Source organism: Schistocerca cancellata, chromosome 1 (assembly GCF_023864275.1).
Source record: "Schistocerca cancellata isolate TAMUIC-IGC-003103 chromosome 1, iqSchCanc2.1, whole genome shotgun sequence".
In the NCBI taxonomy this organism is placed as follows: Eukaryota; Metazoa; Arthropoda; class Insecta; order Orthoptera; family Acrididae; genus Schistocerca; species Schistocerca cancellata.
The window spans coordinates 445,988,138-445,998,400 of record NC_064626.1 but is presented as its reverse complement, the minus strand read 5'-3'; the positions used below and the strand labels follow the sequence as shown (position 1 = coordinate 445,998,400).

Genomic DNA, 10,263 nt, shown 5'->3' with positions numbered 1-10,263 from the left:
ATGATTTACCGTTATTTAATTACTGATAGGCTGTTTGAGAAATTTTATTTATCGTACTATACATCAAATGCTTGTTATGTTGGTTACACCCTGTGCTTGTAATACTTTCAAATGTTGTTCAATATAGTTAGCAACAAGGTGTTTATGTGACAATAACCTTTGACATTTTGGTTTTCTGTGGGACAGCGGCAAATCAGAGATAATCCATTACAAATGTTTGCGATTATGTTCGCGATGTTCGCATATGTAGTTGTTTGAATGGATTCTAACCTCCTTGGTTGTTGTATATGTTGTCATGGTGATACCTCTGCTGAGAAGCCACCTGGTGTCAGATAGTGATACTACCAGTAGGAACGAGTGGAGAAAGAGCTGTTTGTTGTAAACATTGAGGTGTAAACATAAATACCAACGAAGCGATTTGGTTGATATAGTGTTCATTATCATATCGAATTCTGATATTGTAATTAGGTAATTTACATTTATTTTGTATTTCCTTCACTGTTTCCGGATTATCACTCAGCGCAATTAATATTTTTAAATTTTGCTTTTTGTGTTCTGAAAATCAGTATTATTGTGAATTTGTTTAAAATTTTAGCACTGAATCTTTACTCATTGGGAATGTGTAGTTTATTAACCTGTGGCCGATATTCAGTAATGTCGTTACCTACTTTCGATGAAGAGCAGGAATTAAATATAACTTAATTTTATCCTGGAGCATTGTCATGGTAATTTTTATCGACAATAGTTTCTACAGCATGAGCGCTTTTCTTAAGTGACGATCTTGCCGCATAACTTTACTGCATGTGGTACAGAACGGGAAAGTGAGGTTGCGGGCGAGGGCGGGTGGAGATCCCGGCCAGTGACGGGGGTCTGGCCGCCATGTCCTGCGTTGTCGTACTCGGACTCAACTGCAGCTGGAAACAGTGACGAAACACACTAAGGTACTTGTGTACAGGCCTTGTAATTGCTAATTTTTCAGTGTACATGATGTAGGTTATCATAATATTTCGCGAATAGATGAATGTACGTTACAGAGGAGACACAGAACTGAAGGCTACTGTTTAGGGTCGATTAATGTGATCTTCGCCTCTAAAGTTTGCAAGGCAAACTCCAAGAATTTTGCACTTAATTTGGTTTTCTGTCGCGAGAAGTTACAATTTTCGGTGTTACAACAGCTTGTTCCTTGTTACTGAGCGGTTAACGAGGCACGACGTGTCATGTAGAAGCTGGTGACGGGGTCATTGAGTAGCGGGCGAGGCCGGGGACGGATCCCGGGAAGCGCAGGGGGTCTGGCCGCCATATCCTTGCGGTGACTGCCCGTGATATTTCGGCATCGTATTATTTGTCTTACAGGCTTCAAGTGTGTGCCAATTTTGGTTCTATGGAACGTCTTAAAATTATGTGTGTTTCTGTTACAATCAGGAGATGATTGATGGGTCTTTCGACTGCTCAGTAAATTTATCCAGAATGTAACTTAGGTGTTTGAGTGTGACAGCCAACACATTACATTTATTGTAATTGAAGTTAGCATTAATGAGGAAAATCTCCAGCTGAAGGGAAAATACGAACGAATTATGTGAAAATTCTCCATTGCGTTACGGACTTCGTATGGGAATTCGTTTCAAAACACGAGGCCTTTTTATAGTTATGAAGGACTAATTGAGCTTGTTTATCAACGCCCTGGCCCGATGACAGCGATCATTGTGCGTGTTTTGATGACAGTTGAATATTGTGTAAGGGATACAGCTTAGTAATACCGGCATTAAATGCTTGCATTCGTTCTGTCGGGGAACAAGTTTAGTACACTTATAATTTGTTATTCAACATTTTGCTTTGCATTTTCTGAAAACTGAAGTCGAACATGATTAGTGAGGTTTTCTAAAAGAGTGTTTCTTGTTCTGCTTACAGTGTTTTGCACAGAAATAAAATGCAAGTTTTCGTTCCAAGTGCACGGTGTATATTCCATTTTTTCAAGTATTAAGTGTGCTTCAGGAAAGAACCGTAAGTAGCATGTGCCCAGTACTAATACTGTAAAATTAGTTTTCCTTTTTTTTTTTTAAGCATATATTTCGATATTGCTGTATTTGGTTGTTTATTGTGCCATTGTTTATTGCATTATATTTTCGTTTTCTAATTTCATGCTGTATTGATTTATTTTCCCAGTGCTTGTAATATATGAATGAACCTGTTATATGCCAAAATACTAGGAACTATTTTTCTTTTTCATTTTGTCAAATTGTGTAATGCTATGATGAACTGTGAGCAGTCTTCATCCTGTTAGACATTTGAATTTAATTCTAATTTTTATCATGGTTGAACTACTGTTTTTATCTATTTGTGATTTCCTTAAGACACTGGAGAAGTTTCCAATGTTTGATGTGCAAAATAAGATATTTTTTCCCCCTCCCTTACTACCTTCGCTCAGCCACAGATTCTGATTAGTGTATGGTTGTGATCGCTATTGAAATCTTGGTTATGTCAGACTAGTCTGTGCTGTAGACTGAGGTCAGTGTAAGGTTGACAGTTGATAATTCGGTTTTACGGAGCATGTCTAATACTCTTTTTCATTTAAAAATGGCAAACTGTAACATAAATCAGAGAAGCCAACTTTCATGATGGACAAATTTCTGGCTAGTAGGTGTGTATACAAAATTACATGAATAAAAGGGAAATACTTAGGCTGCTTTCACACAAGTAATATGTGTTTGATCAGAAGTAATTGTCATGTTCTTAAGGTCAGGTTTTGTTTTTACAACCATCATTTTCTTCCTGGTGCTTAATTTCCTAATAGGTTCAGAATCTATCATTTTATTGAAATTTTCAATGTAACATCTACTGGCTGTACCTCATATTCTTGCTACTTGCTATTTTGTTGTAGATTATGGCCTATCATTTTTGTTTCCCGTTGCTCCAGTACTTTGAGGTTTTTTTTCCCATCTGCTGGTTTAAGAACTTGATTTCTTTCATGTCAATTTGATTTTAGTTACTTTCCTCCATATCTACATTTCATTGGTCTCTTGTGACCTTTATCTTTCCTGTGTATTATCCAGCTTTCACATTCATATAGGATATTGCCCAGCAAAAACTTGTGTAAGAAGTATGCTTGCAACATAAGATTTGGTGAAAATCTTCCTTATTTTGGTATTCATGAGATTGTTTGATAACAATTTTGATTCATGAGGATGCATAGCAAGTGTTACTATTTTGATAGCTTTCTGAGCTACCAAATTTTTACATCTGTAGTAGCTGTTTGATGACTCTTATTTACTATTAAACTCTCCAAACAACTGTTGTAAGTGTAAAAGTAGGTAACTCTGTTGTTGTTATTTAGTATGGCTTTAAATACAGCAACACATTACATCAGTACTACAGCATCAGATTACATCTAGTACATTTTAAGATAAAAGATATATGTATAGTACATACTGATTATAAAATAAAAAACTGGTAATGACGAATGTGTATATCAATTAACATGGAGTAAAATAACAAGTGATGTATAATTCCATAAGGTGACCATGTAGTTGGCATTACTGTACTGCTCAAGCATGGATGTCCAGTCCTTTCAGCCAGGCAGTAGCTTCTCCCTTAAGCAAATGAAGATCCTGGAAAGTGCCTTGGAATTTCCTGAACGGCCATTCAGTGACGATGTGCCGTAGTGTCTGTTTGTTGTGTCCACAGTTGCAGTCAGGTGTATCAACCATGCCCCATTTATGCCTCCAGTAGTGACAATTTCCATGCCCTTTTTGGAACCGGTTGAGTGATGTCAAGGATCTCCTTGGTAGCTCAAATCTGACAGGGTGTTGGCTTGGACCTTTGATTAGATTATTTGGGTCTGGGTTGGAGGAAGACCAATCTTGGCACTTCATCATTGGTGTTAAAATTGTCTCTTACTAAACCCTCTCCCACTTTCCATGATGGTTTATGAGACCTTAGTCAAGATTGGGAGATGAGGTCTTGATGGATAGGAAGTTGGCGGTTGTCTAGGCATTCTAGGCATTTTTGCCACTCTTTTTCTCAGTGCTAACTGTTTTAGGAAGTGTGGAGTATGGATGTTGGGCAGAACAGAGTGTCACTGGGTTGGTGTTGACTTGATGGCTCCTCATAGTATTATTAAGTTGAGTATCATGATGGCTATCAACAGTGGATTTTATTCTGTTAAGAATGAGTCTCTTGAGCAATTTATAGCAGACACTCAGGAGAGCTATGGGTGTGTAGTTTTCAGGGTGCTTTCCCGATTTTAGGATTGCTATGATTTTGGTTCTCTTAAAAAGGGCTCGCAGCCTTCCAGTCTGTAAAATGTTGTTGAAGAATTCTGTCATCCATCATAGAGCAATGGGGCCACAATGCTTAAAAAATTCCAGGTATATGCTGTCGATGCCTGTGGCATTCCCTGTTTTTGTGTCCTTAATGGCCTTGGAGGTCTCGTATGTCTCAGAATTCTTTGAGGCATCAGTTTCACGTGTTCTTCCTTTGACGCTGTTCAGTTCTGCTCTGATTTCACTGGTTTTCTTTTTGTCTACCTCTGGTGTTCTACGTGTAAGTTTCAAAATTCTGTTGGCAACATCATTGGGATTTATGTAATCACTGTTGTGTACTGTTTTAATTGAAGTTGCACCCTCTTGACAGTAAGTGCCATGCCTTTCTACTGAAATGTTCAAAACTCATTTCATTCATTAATGTGTGCAATTTTTTTCGGCCAGCTGAGTCCAAACATTGCAAAAGCTCGTCAAGGTTAACATTTTCTTGGTATTCGTTATAGAGGTCAGTGCATTCCCGGCCCCATCCAGGAATGTATATTTTTCCAATAGCCTCTGGGGGCATGCTTTCTGGCGATAGATAATAGCAGGCCCACAAATCGCCCATAATTTTCTGCTTTTGGAAGAATCCATTGAATGTTAAACTCTAGCTGAGAAGTATAGTTCTCCCAGTTAGATTTAGCAAAATTCCATCAGGGTGTAGGAGTCAGTCTGATAGGAATATGTGTCCCCATGTTGAGCAGAACAGGCCTATGTTGACTGCAAGGGAAATCTTAGAGGGCTTTCTTGTTGCAATAATGTGTAATTTGCACATCTTTTGTGATGAAGCACAAATCTGGGCTGTAGTCTCTACCCCATCTAGCAGAATGGAATGTGCCCCTGTCTTTGGGGTCATACATTATAAATGTGTTCTGTCTCTCTGCCCATTTGGATACTTCTTCGCAGTCTTGGTTGGTGTAGTTATATCCCCATTGAGTGTTGTGACAGTTGAAGTCTCCCATGATCACTGCAGAGTGTTGGATATCTCAGATTGTATTGTCATTCTAAGCTTGGTCTGGAGGCATATAGAGGTTTATAATTTCAATATTAGAAATTTTAATGCGTGTAACATCCATGTTTCCTTCTGTAGTGAATACCACGTTATTCACTGCCTCGATGTTATTCGTGACATAGGTGGCAGTGCCATACGTCGTATGGTATGTGGCAACAGCTAGGGTGAAACTAGGTACTTTGCATCTGTTTCTTAGTTGTGTTTCATCAGAACAGTGTGTTTCCTGAAGTAAAACTACATTGACAGAGTGACTTCTATTTTCAGTTGTGATATTTTCAGGATATCTCCATTATCCATTGTCGGCTGGTTCTGATAAGAGTTGTAGGTTTTAGCATTTGATTTGGTATTCATTACGCTGTATTTCTAGAAAGCTGGGAAATCCACTTTAGGTCTAGTAGCGGGTATTGTAGACTATTTAACCATGATAAGCAACTTTGCCTGGGATGAGCCATGTGGAGGCTAGTCTACTTTACACCCTATTAGGTAACTGAAAATTAAGAAGCATTATATTACAAAACATGAGTGTTGTCTAAGCTAATGACCATGAATTTCAACTTCACAAAAGAATTTACAGTTGTATCTTTTATTGTAGACTATCACCAAACACTCGTTGTCTTTCAAGGGTTACACATGAAAAAAGCTAGCTTATTTATACTTCCGTAGGTGCTGTTATGCGGTTTATGTACCCTACTATTGTCTCAGGAATACTCTGTAGGTGTCTGCAGATTGGTTCAGGTTCCCCAATGTAGAATATTTGTTGAAGTTTTGTAAATTTGTAATCATCTTTTTATGTATGTCTATGTGTTCACCAAACTCAACAAATTAGGAAAAGGTAGATAGCTACTTATTGTAAAAAAGACATGTTAAGCTGCAGATAGGCACAATTAAGACACTTACATAGAGCTTTTGGCCACGGCCTTCATTGGCAAAAGAGGAGTGTGTGTGTGTGTGTTTTGTGTGTGACTGTATTTCTTTAGTGACAAAGGCCGCAGCCAAAAGCTCTATGTAAGTGTCTTTCAATTGTGCCTGTCTCCAGCTTAACATGTCTCTTTGCAGTAAGTAGCAATCTATCTTTTCCTACATTGTTGGTATTCTTACATGGAGTTTCCACTCTTTAATTCATCAGATTCAATGTTACTTAACATTCTGACATAGGTGACTGTCCATTAAAAAATATGTAAGAGCTTAAATCAGGGACAGTGCCATTACTAGCATTTTTTGCAGAGCATTGTTGTCAGCACTGGTTGTGAAGTGTGATGGTGACACAAAGATATCTGTTGACATCTACTGGTACTTCTAAATACACAAATGAAGTGTCAGCAGACAGGTTGTGTGTATTTTGTAGCAATAAAATGAAATCTTGACATGAATGTAACTGCAGAATGCTTAACATGTTCAGAAGAATAGTGGCTGTAACCCCACAAGTTTGCAAGAAATTTGCCATAACATAAAAGTACTTTCACAGTTCATGATATAGAGCAAAAATAGGTACTTGAACTGTGCAATAACTGAAAATAATATTTTTTCTTTTCCCATTTTACAAATTGTAGCAGATCTTCCGTCAGTGAAGCAAATACAGTGTTAGAAGGGAGTACTAAGAGCAACATACTAAAAATCCTGACTGGTGAGGTGTGTATGTGACAGCGGTGGGCCATTTAAAGGTCACTTTATAATGTTTTTTCTTGATTAACTCAAAAAATGCAGCTTCCAGAGGAAATGTTTCCTAGTACAAAATTAAATTACATTAAATTTTTTCCAAAATGATCTTATTCATTTTTTCTGTAGGACTATTAGTTTCCAGGTTGCAGAGAATGGAAAAATTGTGCAAATTATTAAAAACTGTTTTAATGGTATAAAATGAATGCTTACTGTTAAATGAACTGAGTTAAGAACAAGTATTAGATGTTTGTACAACATCTAAATGCAATGGAACCATATCAAGGGATAAATTGTGTTTTGGATGTGTAAAAAGACAGGTGGGATGGAGTGTTGAAGGGGCTTTAGCTATCAGCTGTCTACCACTCAGAAGAGCCTGCCCTAAGTGTAATATGCTGGCAACATGTATTCAACACATGGATTTTGTTGCCTCCCTTTGTCAGTGGCTGGAAAACATAGTATGAGGGGTAATAAAATGCACCACCTTAGACTCTGCTCTCCCAATGCTTAAAATGGCACAGAGGCTTAAGTGTCTCCCTCTGCAACAGAAGTAGGTCATCTAGGTGTTACAGAACTTCAGTTATTTCAGGATAAATCAAACTATGCATTACAGCAGATTGATGTTCTAGACTTGTGCATGATCAGATCTGTTCCATCAGACATATTCACACCCATCATGCAAGATGTACTAGGAAAGTGTAGTATGAGGGTGGTCCCATAAGTACTCGATCCAACGAAGAAAACACAAAAATTTTTAAGAAAAGTATTTATTTTTCAGTGTTATCTCCTTTCAGCTCTTTGCCCAAATGTTGCAATAAGTTCATATAATACTTGCTGGTGATAGTTTTTCCTTTTTCTAGGTAGTCAGTGAAAATTATCCCACACACATCCCAAAAAACCTATGCCATGACCTTTCCTGCAGATGAAATGGTCTTTGCCTTCTTTGGAGCCAGTTCTCCAATTTGTGTCCATTGTTTTGACTGTTCTTTTGTCTTGGGATTGAAGTGGTGGACCCATGTTTCATCCATGGTTATGAAACAGCGCAAAAAAAAAAAAAAAGCTTTGTTGCTGCAAAAATTCGCTAAACACTCAATTGAAACATCTTCACGACACTGTTTTTGCTTGAGCAAACGCGGTACAAACCTTGCCCTCGGTTCACTTGTCCAAATTTTCAGATAATATGTGATGTACTGCACTTAGTACCCCTTTGTGGATTTTCTTCGCCATTTCTAGAGTCGTCATCTCATTTGGCCGACCACTGCGATGCTCATTTTGGCAGCTTGTACAGCTTCATTTAAACTCAGCTACCCAGTATTTTACTGTTGTCACCGAAGAAGCAGACTCTCCCAAAGTAGAATCTAGCTCAGATTTAATATTGGTTGCACTGAGACCTTTCAGAAAAAAAAATTTGTATTACATAACAATGACCAGTTTTCTCCATTTTCACAAGTTCACTCCCAACATTCACTAGTGATGGCTGCCAAACAAATACTAAACAATGTGACATCTTCAAATGTGAAACATATGCTTCAGAGATCTTATGCTTTCTAATCCACAGATATTTTTCAACAATGACTGCCATCTCTCGGTCAAGCCGGGTGCTTACGGGACCACCCTCGTAAGCGGCTGCACTCAGAGTAGCCAACTCTACAAGTGCCAGCAATCTCTGAATGGGAAGAGGCTTGTGCATACTACCAGCAATATAAGGCCAAGAGAAGTGCAGTAACTCTCTGGTCATTCATTACTTCTCCATCAAGTGACTACAGCATGGTTATATAGCTTTACAGTATGCTGTCAACAATAGACAACAGGAGGATCCCACATTTACTAATTCAGTACCTTTCTGTCCAGCACTACAATGGTCACAGACAACATTACACAAATGGAAACACTTTGTGCCATTGTGTATAGGATTGTATTATACATAAAAGCTTATTTAGCAATTGCAGACATGTTATCAATAAACTGAAAATGACTGCACAGGCCCAATGAAGTTATTTTGTCTACATACAAAGACATGTGAACGGGAAATGCTCGGAAGTATAGTCTGTGTGTAAACTGAAAAGTGAGCATCACTCATGGTGGGGGGGGGGGGGGGGGGGGGGGAAGTCACCTTTCCCAGAAGGACGCTATCACTATCTTATAGTATGTCTCGGACTCAGTTTCTCCTCTAGCAGTGTAGAAGAATGTACAGTGATTTACTTAGAATCTGCCCATATGTTTTTCTTGTGTTAGTGTTATTAGTAACTCGTATCTGAACTCCATGTACTGCTACTGAACTTTCTGTTATACAAATACCCCCAGGTATTTTGATGCACTTCATTACGAGTGATTCACTTTGTGAAATGCCCTGTAGTTGCTTCTTGTAAAGTAGTGGGATAGAGAGAGGGGGGCGGGGGGGATGCACCTGCTCATTCATCAATTTGCAGACCTATGAAGAACGGAAGTGCATGACAACAATCTAGTGACCTATCTTCCCTCACGCCTCCACACTGTCCCCTCTCCCTCTTTGGAACACAATTTACCTCTTCATGTGACTCAACTGCATGTAGATGTGATACACATATTAAATGTTTGTTCTTAACCCACTTCATCTAACAATACACTAATCTTGTATTGAAACATTGTTTTTAAAAATGTAAGACTTTCCATCCTATGCAATGCGGAAACTGTTAGTCCTAGAGAAAAAAGTAATAGGAACTTTTTTGTAAGAGGTTTAATGTAGTTTAATTTCATACTGGGAAACATTTTCTCCAGGTGCTGAAGTTTTCTAGATATTCAAGAAAAACTTAAAAACTTGACATTTAAATGCTCCACACACTCATGACCAACACCGACTCAAAGGAAGGCCTCGGTGCTTGTTCGTGACGTCATGTCAGCTAGGCACGGCGAACGCCAGGTCTGTTTCAGGCATATTCATAATGGTGGTGTCCTCCTCTCTGACACAGGAAAATGTGAAAACTATTGGCGGTAGTTGACCAACACACATTGTTCTGAGAGAGTTCTACAATCAATTAATTGTGAAATTTATTACACTTCCTAACAATTAGTGTACTCCTGAACTTAAATTTCCACCTGTTTTAAGGATTGACATACAAAAACAACTTCATGGTCCAGCAGCAACAGAATTCGTGCTTCTTTACCGTATTTGTAAATCTGAGGTTGTACTGGGTTGCGTTTACAAGAAACTGTGAACATCTTGGTTGACTATGGGGTGAGGAGCACTGAATGTTAATGAAATATCTTGCGATTGTACACGTTGGGGGAGGGTGTGGGGGACAGAAGAAGAGGCAAAAG

General features: G+C 38.5%; 1 protein-coding gene across 7 annotated transcripts in view; it reads left to right on the top strand.

Annotated features, from left to right (window-relative positions):
* The first annotated feature begins 315 nt into the window (after positions 1-315).
* The window catches only part of LOC126176655 (nucleolar transcription factor 1-A-like), a 204,461-nt gene continuing 194,513 nt past the window's right edge, over positions 316-10,263 (top strand). For 2 of the 7 annotated variants that reach the window (XM_049923850.1, XM_049923824.1), the window contains exons 1-3: positions 328-468; positions 813-941; positions 1,909-2,001. The gene's annotated coding sequence lies outside the window, so the exon portion shown is untranslated. Of the gene's footprint in view, positions 469-812; positions 942-1,322; positions 1,734-1,776; positions 1,796-1,908; positions 2,002-10,263 lie in introns of those variants that run through there. The other 5 variants (XM_049923844.1, XM_049923816.1, XM_049923857.1 and 2 more) reach the window with 3 other exon arrangements.